This window comes from Prionailurus viverrinus, chromosome E2 (assembly GCF_022837055.1).
Source record: "Prionailurus viverrinus isolate Anna chromosome E2, UM_Priviv_1.0, whole genome shotgun sequence".
NCBI classification, from domain to species: domain Eukaryota; kingdom Metazoa; phylum Chordata; class Mammalia; order Carnivora; family Felidae; genus Prionailurus; species Prionailurus viverrinus.
In genome coordinates, this window is record NC_062575.1 from 24860442 (window position 1) to 24879332 (window position 18891).

An 18891-nucleotide genomic window follows, 5' to 3' on the forward strand; every position below is an offset into this window, starting at 1 on the left:
ATGAAACCACACAGAGGATATACCATGCTCCCTTACTTCCAATCCATACACACTTAAACAGAAGCCTCAATTTTATCGAAAGCCTCCTTAGATAAGCACCCCCTCAGAACCACATGTCTACTTCAGTTCTGACACATCCTTCAGATAGAACAAAGCATTGCTCATACCTTGAGCTCTTTAAAAAATGCTCAGGACAGCAAGATCCCAGGTGGCAGTCGGCCATAGATGCAGCTCTTTTTGGCAGGAGTAACTTGGTAAGTTATTCATTCTAAGCAGTTTGTGGGGGAGGTTCTTCAGTTCAGTATTGTCACTCACTGTTTACTGGGGCTGAAAAATTAGCACCATTCAATTTTTAGAGTATTACAATAGAATTCATTATATATGTATATATAATTTCAATTCGGTTTCTGTAAGAGATAATGTCAAATGTTTAACACAGAAGCAATAAATGTGTGATATAAGCAATAAATGTCTAGCACAATAGGGGTATTGAAAGATAGATCTTTAAAAGTAGAAGCTTCTGAAATACCATAACCTGAATGTAACTATCTATCTACCATTTGTCTACAGCATAAGATACACAAACATCCACAAGGGTAATCACTGACATTCACTTATACACTTATACATGATATTTTTTTGTATTCAAAAAAGTATTTAAGATAGGCATCGAATTAAAACATTTGTTTTTTCTCTTTCTAAATAGTGAACTCAGAGTTCTTTGAGTAATGGAAGAGTTTTGGGCCTCCTGGGTGGCTCAGCCAGTTGAGTGTCTGGCCCTTGATTTCAGCTCAGGTCATGATCCCAGGGTTGTGGGATCCAGCCCACAGCAAGCTCAGCACTGAGCCTGGAGACTGTTTAGGATTCTCTCTCTCCTTCCCTCTCTCTGTCCCTCTCCCCTGCTCATACACACTCTCTCTTAAATAAAGAAATAAATAACTGGAAGTGTTTCATTTTATTTGTCATATCCCCAGAAGTGAACACAAGTCCATTCATACAATACTCAGTATACATTTTTTTTTAAATCAATAAATGAAGAATGAAGATAAGGAGGAATTAAGTAAGGCACTAATCATACAATGTACAGGAGAACCTCCCCAATTTCTCCACTCCTAATTTCAATAATGCCAAAGTTGAGAAACCTTGATTTAGATTGAAGCATAAAAAATTTACAAGAAAGAGTTGAATAATTAATATCTGGGTTTTTGATTAAGAAGGATTAATACAATTTTTTGCCATCTTTGGAAGAAGTTATCAAGCTTTCCAAAAGTAAAAAGAATAATTTTATACAGATTTTAAAATGTTGGAGCTATGAATTAATGAGTCCCAAGGATGCCTGAGCCATTGGATTGGATAGGGTTGGTATACACTTTGCAAAATGTGGCTGCCCACACCACTGCCTTCACATCTAATTCTCTGTAAATCAACCAGTACAGAGAAGTTTCTAAGCTCCATTTAATTGTCCCAGTCAAGAAGATGTTACAGAAGTGAAACTTCATAGTGAGTCATGTGGGTGCTTACTTAGACTCCAGAGAGGGAATGACCTTTTTAGTTACCAATAAAATGGCCTTCATTTTAGCCAGTTTGTACTGCTTTAGTCTTTAAAAGAGAATCAGACTATGAATAGTCCATTTTCAATGAAATTAACAAATAGAACACTTCTCAAAGAGTGGGTTAGAGCTAGGTCTCTAAAGCTACATTAATTCACCCTGGAGCATCAGTGCTTGTCTTCTTTTATCTAGTCATCATAGAACTGAGAACTTTAATACTATGGAGAGATACATGAGTCTTCAAACTTCCTTTAGCCTTCCATCTCTGAGAAAATGATCCATGACTTTAAACTTTCCTCAGAGTAACTTTAACTTGCCTTCAAACTTCTTCGTTATGTCCCTGGAAACCATTCCACTTTCTTCCCACCTCTTGACTATATACATGTAGTATATATGTATATATATGTATATAGTCATATAGTGTGTGTGTATGTATATATACATATATACATATATACGTATATATATGTACATATATATACGTACATATATATGTATATATACGTGTGTATATATATATATATATATATATATATATACACACACACACACACACACACATACATATATGTATGTATAGTGGGTTGGAGATCCAGAGAAAAGCAGATGCTGAAAGTCTGAAGGCTCTCTATTGCAATGGGGAGGTCAGTCTTTGTACTAAGGCCTTCAACTGATTAGATGAGATCCACCCACATATAGAGGGCAAACTGCTTTACTCAAATTCCACTGATTTTAATATAAACCCCATCCAAAAATACCCTCATAGAAACATCTAGGATAATGTTTGACCAAATATCTGGACACCATGGCCCAGCCATGTGACACATAAAATTACCCTTCAGAGCCACTTACGCACACTTACCATTCCTACTACTCTTAGGCATGTATGTACGTAAAATGAAAGCCAGTGTTTAAAAAGAAATCTCTTACATAAATGTTTATAGTGATTTTATTCATTAATTGTCCCTAATCAGAAACAACTCAAATATTCTTCAAATGATAATGTATCCATCAAATAGAATGTTACTCATCAATTAAAATTAAAAAAAATACTATTATAAGCAGTGACACGGATGAATCTCAAATTCATTGTGCTAAGTGAAAAATGCAGATAAAAAGGTTACAGAGTATAAACTCCATTTGTATGACATTCTGAAAAAAAAAAGCAAAATATAATGAAAAAAAAAAAAAGCCCAGATCTGGGCGCCTAGATGGCTCAATCAGTTGAGCCTCTGACCCTTGATTTTGGCTCAGATCATGATCCCAAGGTCATGGGTTTAAGTCCCACATTAGGCTCCCTGCTGAGCATGGAACCTGCTTAAGATTCTCTCCTCTCCCTCTGCCCTCTTCCCCTGCTCATGCCCTCCTCTAAAACAAACAAACAAACAAACAAACAAACAAACAAACAAACACACCAAGATCAGCGGTTAACAGTGGCTGTGAAGGAGATGTTGATCTCAAAGGGAAATAAGTGGACCTGTTTGCGGGAATGTTAAAACTGTTGTGTATCTTGACGTTTCACAACTGCATACGTCTGACAAAACCCAAATAGTGAATTCTACTGTACTAAAATTATATTGCAATAAAAGTTTTCAGGGCAATTCTGCAAAAATTAAATCATTACACATTTAACGTATGAAAATATATATGTGATATAACTAGATAAAACCCAGTAATACCAGGACCATAAGATGAAAATTGTCAGTTCTCTTGTTTTCAAATCCATTTTGCTCAAAAGAGGCAGTTCTACCATGTACAAATACTCAACAAACTAAAGAGGAATTATATGTGTACTTTTACTATTTTTAATCATCAGTGTTCTTATAACTTCTAATTTGAAAGATATCTCCCATGTATACCTTTTTCCTTTTCCTTTCTTTCAAAAAAACATGAATTGCCTTTTCCAGTCTTTCAACAAGTTTCAACTTAAACTTACATGCTTTTATATGAAAGAAGTATGGCATTCCCACTGTTTATGAGTGCTACATAGTCTCATTAAGTCATTTTCTGCTAACAACAAATGTCAGAACACTTAGATTCTCTATCTGGAAAATAGGGAAAGTGATGCTTGAAATGTTTATCTTACTCAAGATCTCTTAGCTAATAATTTAGTGACCCAGGATAGGTACCTAAATCTGACTACAGGTTCCAAAATACTTTCCTTTCAAGTTTCCCAAGAAAATGTTCTAAGCTGGAGCCACAGATACTTGGATTCCTAAATTCCTCAGTTGGTTGCAAAGGTTGAAAGAAGCTCCCCCCAAATTTTCTCATGATAAGATAAAAACATTGCATCCAAATTGATAATTAAGATAGAAGTAATTGAACAATGGAAGCCATTCTTAGCAGAACACATTTTCTGACACTTGGTATCAGAATCTTCAAGATGCCTCCAACAGAAGATACTGGGGAAAGTGGCCAGTAAAGTCAGCCACAGAGCATTGCTTAGATTATTTCCAAGGCCATCTGTACTACTCTAGGGTCTCATCAGTTAACTTCATCCAACTTCTCCAAATGGAGAATGGAACAGTCAGATAATTTGTTCACATAATCATACATAAAGGGCCAAAAGAAATAACACTTCCCATTGCTTTGAAAACAAGTAAATTCTGTTCATTATAATTTTGTTTAGGCAGTGCTGTGACTTATCTTTTTCACAAGCTATGCTAGTACCTTAGAACAGAGTTGGAAATTCTTCATTCAAAGTTAGTATAGTAAATTACCAACAAAATAGAGTCTCCCAAACAAGTGGGATCTTGTTTATGAAAGATAACTGTGGTCCATGCTCTGGATTAGATATCCACTTTTGATAATGACAGTAGGTAAATAAACAGAACTTTATGTGCTTCCACTCATAGCAAAGCAATAAGTTTTGACCTTGGTTGGTCATGTCACCAGAAGGCTGAAGAGCAAATTGCTGAAAAAGACTAGAAATCATAGTGAACTTACTAACCTTCCAGTCATGCCAGGTATCTCTGTCAAGATATTCTATAGAATGCCATTAGTAGAACAACAGGGAGATGGAAGTCAACAGCCCAGCAAAAGGGGTCATTCATGAAAGAAGAGAAGAAGACAAGTGAAAATTACAGTTTTGACATTAGTAAGTGGGAATAAATAGAGATGTTCTCAGAGTGGTGCTTGTAAGCAGGGAACAGGTAATTGACTATAATAAATGCCCTAGAATTGTCATTCTTGGGCTGGTATGCCCTTCCTCTATTTCATTGCCTCCTTCGGATACTTGGTGAGATCTGTTTTATTTTCTCTTGTCTTTGCACTTTATATTGATAATGAAGCCTCACACCTAATAAAGAGTCACTCCTGGAAACTGGACTCTCCCTTTCCCTGGCAGGAAGAAGCAAAACTCCTTTAGAATATTTTATTCCTTACATCTCTGAAGTATAAATTCTCAGGCTATTGATTGAAACACACGCTTTTGGGTCATTGGATCATCTTCTGTGATGGTTGCTTAATGCCTGTGGGTTGCCTAATGTTCAGTGGAGAAAACAGGAAAGAGAACCAAGATTTACTAAAATCCATCATGTATCAGACACTGTACTAGATGCTTTTCATTACATCATTTATTACCTTATCAATCATAACTACCAGATAATTCCAAATCTTAAGAGTTTGGAGTTATAGAAAATAGAATATAAAGATTAAAAATATTTCTATTCTATTTTATCCAACTATTATGTGTCCTACTTCTTGTTAATTAAGAAACCAACAGAGTCACTGAGGACAAAGACTTTCCAAATCTTTGTCCACCTTAGTCAACGTGGACTTAATTTGGGGCTGGCTGCCTTCATGGCTGCAAGAAGGATGCTGCAATATTAAATGCAACATCTAGATATGAAAAACCCAAGTGGAAGAAAAACAGCATTATTATGGATAAAACCCTTTTTCAGGATCCTCTGGTGTCTTTTTGAATTGAAAATAATTATATCACAGGCATGTTACTAAACTACTCATTGGTAGATAGAAATAAGAACACTGTAATTGACTCCAACTAATAAAATTAACCTCAGAGAAAGGCTGGACTGCTTGGGGAAAGGAAGACATCTAGACAAAACTGAGATTTTATAGGAAGTGAGAAGGCTGCCATCAGTATTTTCTAGAATCAGTGATTCTTTTGACTTTGACAACATAGAACATCTAATGACTTGTATGGGCTATGGAAACTTAAAAAGCAGAGATAGAAGTATTTAATTTAGTCTCTTTATCCATTATGACATTGTGTCCTGTGTTTTTTCTCTATTCTACATGGTGGTTTCAATCAAGGGTTTGAGAGGGGTAGGACATGTGATTACAAAATTATAAGTCACCACCTTGGCCCATTAAACATTTGAGAAATCTGTATGTGAGAATGTCAATCCTCTCAGGCCATGTGCACTGACTTCAATGCTTTGTGGTTTGGGGGAAACAAACCTAGCAAACCCAAACCTTGGTCACTAAAAATGAAAACTTTATTGGATTCAACCAAATGGATACAGAACAGCAAAAATACAATATGTGGTTAACCACAGACCAAGCAGTTCCTTCTGCTTAGTTCTGCTGACATCTGAAACTCTTTTCTCCATCATTGCTGCTCTTTTGGCTCTGGTTCAGTAGTTGATCATCTAAATGTGGAGAATTACTGTGAGGCTAGCACATTTTTAATGAGTTCACATAGAAATAAAGCTTCTCAAACTTGGTACATGCTTATAATTTTGTTCCCTCCTTCTGGGAGAATGAAATGTTGAGTTTATTATATACATCTTGAACAACCAAAGTGTGCCATTCAGGACTAACTCTCAGTCTAAATAAACATGGCTCCTGATCTCTTAGCTAGCCGTCAGGGAGGTGGTAATATCAACTCTTAGTGAACTTCTGGAACTGTAAAAAGGCAAACACAATTTAGATCAGTTTTACCTTGTTTGGATTGTGAATGTCAAAATCTTATGAAATTCTTACCATTTTTTGGATGAATAATCCAATAAGAAGTGGAGACACTTGTCCAATTTGAATTACAGTCCTAAAACAGTAATGCATCTAGCATAGCCTATGGACATTTGATATCTGGATATAGCATTAAAAAAAATGACTATGTTCACTTTAGAACTTCAACATAGTGAGTAGAAAATACCACATAGACTTGGGTTTAAATCCTGAATATTTTATTGATTAGTGGTTCTGTGACCTGAGAACAGTATTATATAATTTCAGGGTTGTTGTGCAGATTATATATAATACAAATGTGGTTTTAATATAATGGTAAGAGTATAGTAGATCCAAAATTTCAAAGAATTTGTGAATACAAAGAGCAGGTATAATTTAGTGGGCTAATCTTGTCCTGGTTGTCTTCCCAGCTATGTATCTTGTCCTCTCCTACTCTACTACACATTGTAGGAAGACTTACTTCTATAAGCTGCATTTCTCAACTGCTCTATCTGTTCATCTCTACCTGATTTCAGTCTTTTTAAAACTCTATAAGGAGACATGAAAACAAAGGTAAGTGGAAACCAAATTCATGCAGTATCCTTCACTGGGTCCTGGAACAATAAAAGGGTATTCATGGAGAATTGGTAAAATCCAAATAGTCTGAAGATTAGTTAACAGTAATGTACCACAGTTATATTTATTAAACATTTAGGGGGAACTTGGTAAAGGTTATATGGGAACCTCATTTATACTCTTTCAAATGTTTCTATAAATCTGAAATTATTCAAAAATAAAACATTTACTTAAAATTTTAGTAAATTCAAGGCAGGATGCTTATCTTACAGCCCACCCCTCCCTGCCCCCTTATCAAGAAGCTTTTCCAGCAGTGGGGTATTTCCTCCATGGCTCCAGTGCCCAATGAATGGCATACCTGTCTCTGTTTTCCTCTGGAATATGTTAATACTGCCTCCAATTTCTTTTTTTTTTCTTTTTTTGTTTCTTTTAAACTTGGGATGAATTTCAGGACCACAGTCTTAGTGACTTGGACACTACTACTTCTGGGTTGATGGGTTGGTAAAGATGGACTCATGGTAACCATAAACCTTAGGGATGTTAATAAACCAAATAATAAATAGTCTCCTTAGCCTTCTTGAAAACTAACTTTGAAGTAACCTGCACATCGCTTTCCTATTAGTTTAATATATTCTGTTTAAAATCTAATAAGATGGTTTATTAAGTTTATTTATTTATTTTGAGAGAGAGAGAGAGAGAGAGAGACAGAGAGACAGAGAGACAGAGAGACAGAGAGAGCAAGCAGGGAGAGGCAGAAAGAGGGGAAGAGAGAGAATCCCAAGCAGACTCTGCATTGTCAGTGAGGAGCCCAATATGGGGCTCATACTCATTAACCATGAGATCATGATCTGAGCCAAAACCAAGAGCCAGCTGCTTAACCAACTGAGCCACACAGAAGGCTCAATAAGATGACTTCTTGATGAGCATAGGCTAAGAACCACAGGAGTTGGTAATAGGATTTTATTATTCAGGGATATCTGGATAATAAAGTTTAATTATCTGATATGAAGACAAGATATTTCTAAGCCTTTTATGTGGACAGAGCAAACAAGACTAAACAAAGCAAAGAGGGCAATCAAGAAGTGGTGCTCACTTCTTCATCTATCACTCTCCTCTCCATATTTGTATTAACCTTAGAGTCTGATCAACTTCCATCTTATTGAAATATTTCATGTATTCTAATTCATCCACTCACTTTATACCCAAATTTTGCATTCTGTCCTTTTGCATGTATTTGTATTGATAATCATGCATAGCTCAATCTATTTCCAATTTCTTACTGGGCATCATACTTATTTGATGATGAGTTAATAATATTTTATGTGTTATTCTATTGTTATTGTCATTGCCTATTTATATTGTGTTTCTCCAAATAAACATGCCATAAATCTATTCAAAGGACCAAGGTGGATAGTTGAAATTACTAGGTTCTCAGAGCTCTGGGATCAACATTCACCAGATAAGTTCTAATTAATCTTGTCACGGCCTCTTCCTACTCCTCTGGAGCCTACAAACAATTTCCAACGCCTGTCACACTAGCAACAGGGGGGAAGCACAATGATTCAACTATGAGCACAGCTCCCTGATGCTCATGTCCTTACCCTAGCTAATAAGCACCCAGCTGTGGAAAGAGCATAAGCTCGGAAATCAGAATGTCCTAGTTTTTAAGGCATGAGAAGTGGGATCTAGAACAAGTTACTCTGACCTGCAGTTTCTTATCTGTGAAATGGGATGAGATTTTATAGCTCTTAGTAAATGAAATAGAGAGTAATTTAAAACAAACACTACTCAGTGCTTGAGATATGGTAGATTTTCAGTGTTCATTAATTCCCTGCCATGTGTAAAATAATCCAGTGTACTCCCAACTCCTTCTTCCAGGATCCAGTAAGAGTATAGCAAATAAATACTTAAAAAATACAAAAATCCTCCTCAGATAGTATTATAGCTGGTTTCTCTAAACATCCTATGTCACATCTTGACAACTTGTAACCATGTCTCTTAGGTTTCAAGGACCCTGATTCCTGTGGAGATTTGGGGGCTCAAACTTACATTCAACTTATATCTGCCAAATGCTTTGGCTTCTTTATTGGTAGGAAAGGAAGTAGGCATGAATCAATATTATAATGGAAAGAAATATATGGTCTTACAGATGTAGATTTGAATCTTGCCTCTGCCAATTATTATCTGAGCAACTCTTGGGTAAGTTTGTTCATTTATAAAATGATAACAATAATTAATACTTCACAGGGTATTTATGAAAATGAAGGAAACATGGGAAGAAATCAATGAAATCTTTGATATAGTAAGATATGTGCAAATTTATTAATAGTAGAGTCAGTTGACGGTTTTTATTACTGAAGCAATTTTTGGTTCATTTGGCAGTGTTGGGGGGCACTTAGACTTACGTGGATGGGCGGCAAGACGTATCCCAGAGCCTGCTCTGCTGCATCAAAGTCATGATCTACCACCCCTTCTTCCTAGAACTGGTAGGTCTTCTCACCATAACATTCCCTTCTCAGCCAACACACTGTCACTTTCCTTGCTTAGTAGACCATTAGTTCATAATTTCAAGATTAAGGAAAAAATGAATCTGCTATGCCTTTGCGAACTATTTGTTATTTTTATTTTTGTAGTGTGACTCTACCTCCCCAAATACTGATTCCCATTAGTTTCCTATATCTTAGGCTACTTCCTCCACATTTAATTCCAAGCCTGGCTTGCAACAACTGTAGGCAGTAAGAACGAATTGCAGGAAGCCAATCTGGACAACTCTGACATCCTAATTGGTCTAATGACCTACTCTCTTATTCCTGTATGAAGAAATGAATTTATAGTTTCAACCTGATTACCTATGATACCATTTCTTTCAGGAATTCTCTCTCTCTATCTCTCTCTTTATATTTCCAATTAAGCTATATATTATTATATAGGACACAAGTCAGTCACACTCTCTGTTATCAAGAAAATTCATATCATATAACTGGTTTGATGAGACTAAGGGTTTGGAAAGTAAATTATACAGAATTTCAGGGGCCAAGGTGCAAGCTACATCATCATTTTTTCATTAGTTCACTTATATCTTTAACAAATATGTATGAATACTTCCAATATGATAACCCATATGAATTCAGAGGAGAAAGAACAGGACTTGGAATGTAAGAAAGCTGGATTCATATCTTGCCTTGACCCTGAGAAACATACTCAATCCCTTGAGCATCAGTTCCTTCAATTAAATAAGAAGAATTGGAAGGATACTGCGTTTAACATGTTTCACAGCATCTGCTGTACTATTCATGCTCAATAAATGTTGTTTCTTTTTTGTTGTTGCTATTTTCTTGCTAAAGTGAAATAGATGGACCATATTTAGAATAATTGAAAAATTCTCCATGTTACCATTTTTAAAATAAGATTAAAACACTATTCGTTTTGTACCCTATAATTATTTTAATTAATATTTATCCCCTCTAAGTATTAACAAGGATCATGGCTTCAGTGATCTTGACTACAGATGTATCAAGAGAGGCCTTTGCCCTCCCAGATAGCAAGGTGTATGTATGTATATATATATGTAATGGGATGTTGGTGAGGTTGGTCAACATTATTTCTGAGTGAAACTCTAGACACTTAGAAAGGAAACTGGAGTTGCAATTTGACAGATGAGTCACTTCTGAGAGTTCTGTGTTCACAGATGAAGGACCAGAGTGATATAACAAGAAGGAAACCCAGAAATATATTCCTCTCATCACCACAGACAATTAGAATCATAGAATCCATGAAATAATTGTCTTCACTTTCAAAAGACCACTGGTAAAAAAACAAAAAACAAACAAAAAACAAAAAACAAAAACCATGGACAAGCAGAACTAATGACTCCTCAGGTCTCACTAGTCTCTGCCTACAGACTAAAAATTTTTAAATGCCCAATCTAAGATGACACAGTCAATGTAGTAATCTGACAATTTTAAGAGATGTTAGGTATTTAAATACCTATATTCAAAGACTGTACTGTAGTAGTAAATACTAGTTTTCAGCATATGGAAGAGGAGATTTATCTGTGAATGCTCCCATAGACTGAATGTTTGCATTAAATGCTTATCCCCAGTGTGATGGTATTTGGAGATGGGGCCTTTGGAAGAAGGAATAAATTACCTGATACAAACTTAATTCTATACAAAGAAATGATAAACAGGGGAGACTATTGTATTATCAATCCCACTGTTTATAGGACTCTGATTTAAAGACATCAGGATTTCAGGCACAAAGACAAAAACAACTCTACACCCTTCAATATGTATAGATAATTCAAGTATCAATTCTTAGATAGATACATAGATACTTGTTCACATTAGTAATAAAAGGACTAGAAAGCTCAACAGAAAAAAAAAAGGCAGAAAAAAAAGAAAGCCCAACAGAGAATACTGAGGGATCCCAGAGATTGGACATTACCACTTTAATTTATTTTAAATGTTCATTTATTTTTGAGAGAGAAAGTATGAGCGGGGGAGGGGGAAGGGTAGGGAGAGGGGGATAGAGGCTCTGAGCTGTCACCAATGAGCTCAATAGGGGGCCTGAACTCATAAACCCTGAGATCATGACCAAAGTCGGAGGCTCAACTGACTGAGCCACCCAGGCAGGTACCCCAAGACATTACCACTTTAAGAGCTGAGTGTTCAATAGGGGGAATATCAATAGTATCAACAGTACATAGGCCGGAGCCCATAATGCAGAGTCATCCAAAAGGAACTAGAGCCATGGCAGGGTGTTGTTTTGTTTTGTTTTGTTTTTGTTTTGTTTTGTTTTGTTTTGTTTTGTTTTGTTTTGTTTTTTTCATTGAAGGGCAGCCATGGAGGGAGGCCATCTGGTGGCAGCTGGAGCCAGAAGAGCAATGCAACCTCCATCAGAGGCAACATAGGAAACTGAAGGAAAGGTAACAAATAACATAATTTTTCTCTCCCTTCCAAAGTTCTACAAGGTGTCTTATTGACTGAAGAACACTAAAAACCAGAGAAAAGGGGGAATCTGGAAAACATAGTTACTCTGAAAAGAGAATACAGTAAGAGAAGAGCAGGTATAGATTGGAGAGTATATGGATGGTTCAGTGGCACACTCTTTAATCCATCCTATAGAAGGGGTGCATAGTCATTAGTATAACAATTCCACTTGACTCTATATTACCCTGTTAAAACTTCAATGGCTTTCCTTTTACAAAGTTATTAAATGTTTTGCATGGCCTCTTCTCCCACTTGTCTCCATTCTGGGAATTATACTCCAGAATTACTTGTAACGTTGCTTTTATAATATTTTGCAACCATTATATATGCTGTTTATATCCTCAGCTGGACAGGATTCTCAAGACAAAAGACTATTTAACTTTAAGTCTCATATCAAATAACTCATCCTCTATGTTCAATCTATAAGTCAACACAGCCATCACATAAAGACACAAGGGCACTTGTAAAAAAAATCCCATCTTGTGGGTTGTCAAACTGTATGATCAATTTGTCCTACAACGAGACTGAACACCTTCATAGGCAGCAACTGCCAGTTTCAACTCTGTACCTCCAACACCTAATAGTATATGTCACATGTTAGAAACTCAATACATATATATGGAAAGAATGACTAAATAATCAAACCAAAATGAATAAAATGAAAGTCTGCACAGTATACTATTCAAAATCTCATAACCTTCTTTCTCCAACTCCATGTTACATGTTACAATATGATATGTGAACTCTTCATGATTGATATTATGAGAAGACAAAAAACTAGAAGAGTGTGTTATCAGGATATCAATAAAGTTTCCCCTGAAAAGCATGCTAACATGCTATATATTCACCTGACAACTGTTGGCCTTTTGAGGTCACAACACAAGAGGTCAACAAACAGTAACTGAACATGGTGGCCTTCATGGCAGTTGGTCTTTGCATTGTATTTCCATGAAAACCAATACTGTGTGGAAAACTGGGTGGCACATATTCATGTTTAAGTCCCTACTCATTTATGCCAACATACCATATAGAATCCTAATTTATGATTAAATATTTCTAAAAAAATATTACGCTTAAGCAAACATTAGGAAGAAACTGAGATGACATTTAAATCAATCACCTCATTAGCAACCAGTTTTTATAACAGCATGATATTTATGGGAAAAATACTTACATGTTGTTAGATTCAACACTAAATTTAATGGTCTTGAGGTCTTTGCCATCTGATAAAACCTCCTCTTAGGTGACAAGTCAATGTTTTACACTAGAAAATATCACAGAAAATAATATTCATCGTTGGTTTGTGTATGTGCTTGTATGTTGTTTTTTCCCCCTTTCTCCTTTCTCCTTTTGTCAGGCTAAACTTTATATAAAAAAAGAAAGAAAAAGAAAGGAAGAAAAAAAATCCTGGTAATATTGAAAGCAAATTTCTTTATAAGAATATAAAACCCAAGATAGACTTTGTAAAGTTTGTAATTAAAATTCAGAAGCTTCATTTTAGTGAATGCTTTAAAATATTGCACACAGTTTGCTATTTCCCCTTGATTTTCTAATGAAATTGCAAATAGAAATTCAAATCTAGTAATATAACATGTCTATTAAACCATATTTTATTCCCTTTATCTATGTTATTTGGAAATAGGTGGTCTTAGTTCTATCATACCACTATAATAAGAATATCATAGGCTGGGTGGCTTGGAACATAAATTTATTTCTTACAGTTCTGGAGGATGGAAGTCTATAGTCAAGACAAAAGCAGATTCAGTGTCTATGAGGGTTTCCTCATAGAGGGCCATTCTTCTTCTGTGTCCTCACATGACAAAAGGGGTGAGGGAGCTTTCTTGGATGTCTTTTATAAAAGCATTAATCCCATTAATGAAGGGTGTGCCCTCATGACCTAATTATTTCCTAAAGACCCCCACCTCCTAATAACATCACCTTGAAGGTTAACATTTCAATATATAAACTTGGGGGATGGGAACATATTCTATCTGTAGACTAGACACTTTCTGGCCCATAAGAGTGCAAGGGTTTTCATTATAAATCAAGGAACTAGAGTTCTGGTAAATATGTCCCTTTTTGAGTGAGAAATGACCCGTCTCAATAAGCAGTCATCCGAAATATATTTCCTAAGTGACATAAGCTGATTTTGGAGGAAGGTAAGTATGAAGACAGAGAGAGAGAGAAATGAAGAGAAATGAAGCAATTTCTATACTAATGGACCATGAAGTATATATATGCTGTTTCCTACCCTTTGATGAGGAAGATAAAAAGTGGAAACATACCAACAGTGCTGAATGAGGCATGAACCAGATTTTTTTGTTGTTGTTGTTGCTGGGGTGGGGGCAGAGGGGAGGGCAATATATACATTTCTCAAAACCCAAAGTTAAAATAATCTCTACCAAAATAAGAGTTATACCTATAGATTATCCTAAAGGAAATTTAATGTCTGACATGTAATTTTATTGCCTGTGCATCATATGCAAAAAAAAAAAATCCAAATTATTTACTTGCTCAAATTTTTTACAGAGTAGTAACAAATCTCCTTCACTTTGAGTTGACTAGATGATATGATCCAGTCTCCATCTTTAGATCAGTAAAGTCCATCTGGTTCTACAGGCAAATATAGTGTGATTAAACCCATAGTTTCTTTTGAAAGACTGAACTGAAGTAATAATTAACACTCTATAACTTTAAACAAGATAACAAGCCATGAAAAATATACAGCATTATCTCCTGGGCTAGAAACAAATAATTCACCTAATTTGTTCCCTATTAAGTGTAACTGATTCTATTACTTAACAGCCTTAGGGGGAAAGGGGGGCTTATAGGGGGAGCTAAAATGTATTATTTTGGATTTTTCTTTTACAAACATTGTATGGATTAAGGTAGTGTTTAAGACAATGGACTACTAGATGATTCTGACTAATTCTTTCACTCAGATAACTAGAAAAGTTGAATTTTAAAAAGTTTGAAGACATTACAAGAATACCAGTCAGAAAAGTGACTGAAAGGGATCAACCATCAGGTACAATAGAAAGCTGGGAGAACTGAGTCCTGCATATGGTACAGCATTTTCAGTAATAATTTTCCAAACATAAGCTGAGGCTAAGCTTTCAATAGCTTCACAGGGCTCAAGAGAAAGAGAGGTTTCTTATGAAGAGGGGGACTGATAGTCCCATCATGATTTCAGCTAGAATCTCAAAGGGAGCCCCTATCAGTGTTAAGACAATAAGGAATAAACTAGCTTTGGAAACATGTGAAAACCTGTTTTGAATACCCTAAAATACTAATTAGATGAAAGTAACATGGAATTACTGCAGCCCATAGCCCTGCTGCCAGCCAGAAACAAACATTGATTCCCTCTAGAAAAACATGCTTTCACCACAGTTCTCAAACTACTTGTGCAATACTGGCATATACAAGGTTCAGCATTTAATTTAAATTAGGCAAACATATACGAGAAACCAAACAATGTGACAAAATGCAAGAACCACTAAAAAAAAACAAATAAAATCTAGCAGAAACAGAAACTCAAGGGATAAAGAGAGATATAATAGCAGATAAGACCCAGCTAAAGAGAAAATTAGTGAACTTAGAGGGAGGTCAGACAAAACTCTGCAGAATTAGAAAACATACAGTTTTATTAGCTACTAAAGCTAAATATACACACTCCCTATAAACCAGAAATTCTACACTTACATACATCACAAAGGTGTGTATATACTTATATCTTAAATTTATGTACAAGAATTATACATATGATTATATTAGTAGCATTGGTAACAGCCAAAAGTCTAGACACAAGCTTGTATAAACAGTAGTCCGAACAAATAAATTGTTGTATATTTACACAATGGAATAATATACAAAATAAAAATAAAAATAAACAAAAGGCACATACACCATTCTGGATAAAGCGTTCACAAACATATTTATGAATAAATTTTCCAGAGACAAAAGATACCATGCTATGTGATTCTACTCACATAAATTCAAAATCAGGAGAAACAAATCTGTATTTTTAGACAATAGAATATTGGTTACTTCTTTTTTTACAATAGTGGTTACTTCTGGGAAGAGTTGCAGGCGTGATTTGGAGATGCACGATTCACATTATTGAGTGATTGTTACAGGAATATTATTAATTTGTGAAACAGCATCGAACTTACTCTCATGATTTGTGCACTGTTCTATAACTACATTTTGTACAGATAAAACATTTTATTTACAAAAAATGTAAATGAAAAGTGCAAAATAGGAAAGATGTTCTTAAGGAAGAAGAACATGGCTACAGGACTTAGATGGTCAGATATCAAGACTGTTTTAAAGTGCTAGCATTACGGTAGAATGGTGTTGGCCCAAGGATAAGGTAAAAGACCAAGGGAATAGAAGGGACAAAATAAATAAACCCGCATACCTGGATACTTTTTCGTGACAAAGATTACTTTGCAAAACTAGGAAAGGGATGACATTTTCATAATTGTTATTAGATTAATTTATTATTCAAAATGAAAAAAACATGGAATTTGATCACTACTTACCTTCTACTGTGCACACCCTCTCATACAAGCATACAATGATTTGTAGGTAGATTTTAGATTTGAAATAATAAAGCTTGTACTAGATAAATGGCTAAACAATGTCTATGATCTTGAGAGAAGTAAAATTTTCTTCTTAACAGGACCCAAGAAGAGTATCAAACATAAGGTAAAATATGCATAAATTGGACTACATTAAAAATGACAATGTCTAATCATTCAAAGTATATTAAGGGGGTGAAAAGATAAACCACAGAGTGGGAAAAGGTTTTGTAACAAGTATAATAAAAAGGGCTCTATTTCAGAATATATCAAGAACTTTTACAAAATCATATAAAAACAGTAACCTAAGTTAAACTACGGGATAGAGATTTTAATGGGTCTTCATTAAAGAGACTCATAATAGGCATTGCATAAGTATTTACTAAACTTATAAAGTAAAAACAATCTAGTTAAAGCATAGGTAAATACAGAGACTACCAGAAATCTCAATAACCTGTCTCTCAAGAGGCCATCTCTCAGAGGCAAAGAGATCCTATTCCTTTTTATCTAGGAAAGAATTTTGTACCAGAAAACTTTTGTCGCTAACATCTTCCGCAGAATGTAAATTTCACTCTCACATCCTGGTCACGCACCCTCTGCAAGGTGTGGGTCCAGGGAGGCTGACATGAAATTTAAGTCCCTTTTACCACTCTCAAGTTTACCATCTTAATAGATACCTTTTGTTGTTGTTTAAATACACCACCACTCTGATGCACAGAACTTTAAATGATTTCCACCTTCAGGCTGGAATCTAATATAAACTCCACAGGAAAGGAGAATTAGCCTTCCTACCCACGGCCAGAGATCCATAATGGTACGTGATGGTTATTTTAAGTAACTGAGCTATGGGGTGGGTTTTTAGGCAGCAATATGGTGCCATTAGCTTACCAACATACCAATTGATTTGGTATAAGTTTTGTGAATCTACATAATAATGTGTTCTTATATGTTTATTACTGGGGTTCTAAATCAGTGATCCTATTATAATGCACTAATTTCTCTTTGGTATAGGAAGTCATGACATTAACTGATTTCATAGATAAAGAAATGCAATCTCAGATATTTGGCTAAGACCACTATTATATGTCAGAGCCACCCTGTCTACTGACAGGTAATTGCAATTTCTCATTCCACTACGCTGTTTATTCAGGAATTAAGATGAAGGGACAGGAGGAATAACAGAAGAACATGTAATGATTATGTAGTCTATTTATTGCATAATGAATTGCTTGAATATCTCTAAAGTTTTTAGTGGATTTACTAACAGAGACCTTTATACATTATTTATTTATTTATTTATTTATTTATTTATTTATTTATTTATTTATTTTACTTGTTTCCACTCACCATGCTCCTGTCTCTGACAAAATCCCATGAAGAATTGAGTTAGGAACTAAGGATCGGAGGGGAATGCAGAGGGAAAAACAACAACAACACAATAGCTAGATAATCCATAAACTGAAACAATCAACCCTTAATTGAATGCACAAGTGTAAACTGAGATGTTTCCCTAATAGGGAGGCAGTAGGCAATGATTAATGACTGGAAGAAATCAGTAAAGAATTCTTCCTGAGGTCTGAATTGTGCCTTGAATATAAAAATCTGATGGAACAGGTGACATGTCGCCAAGGGTTCTGAGAAGCAGACAGAAGAAATTGCAGATCTGCGAACAATTTATTTCCAAAGACAGAGAAAAATAGTGACGTAGCAATGTCACAAAATAACACAGAAAGCTTTATTTTATTTTTCCTTCTGTCTGAAGAATAGTGAGCCAGACTATAGTTTTATTATCTGAGCTACAGAGAAAGACAAAATGCAATAATTAAGAAATCCAAAGACTGTCATAAAAGACAATATAAAGCAGGAAGTTGAACAATTACTTAAAGTGCTCAAAAAGCTTAGCTCAGAACTTCCTTGCTCTAAGTATTTTGGGGAAAATGAGGAGTTATCTCAGGATGGAGGAAATATTAAATTCCTAGGGAAATAAACATGATTACATAAGAATATTTATTCAGTCATCCATCAAATATATACTGAAACCTACAAAACCTTCAAATGTAAATTTTTGCAAGAGAAGAAACATAAAGATACTGCTCACTGATTCATCTCCATCAAGTAGAACAGAGTCAATTACATAGAAGATGCTTTAACAATGCCTAATCAAAGAATAAGGGGGGTGGTGGTGACACTGCTTTCATGGAGTTTACAAAAGAATGAGTAAGACAGATATTTGCGTGGTGCCTGGGTGGCTCAGTCGGTTAGGCGTCCAACTTCGGCTCA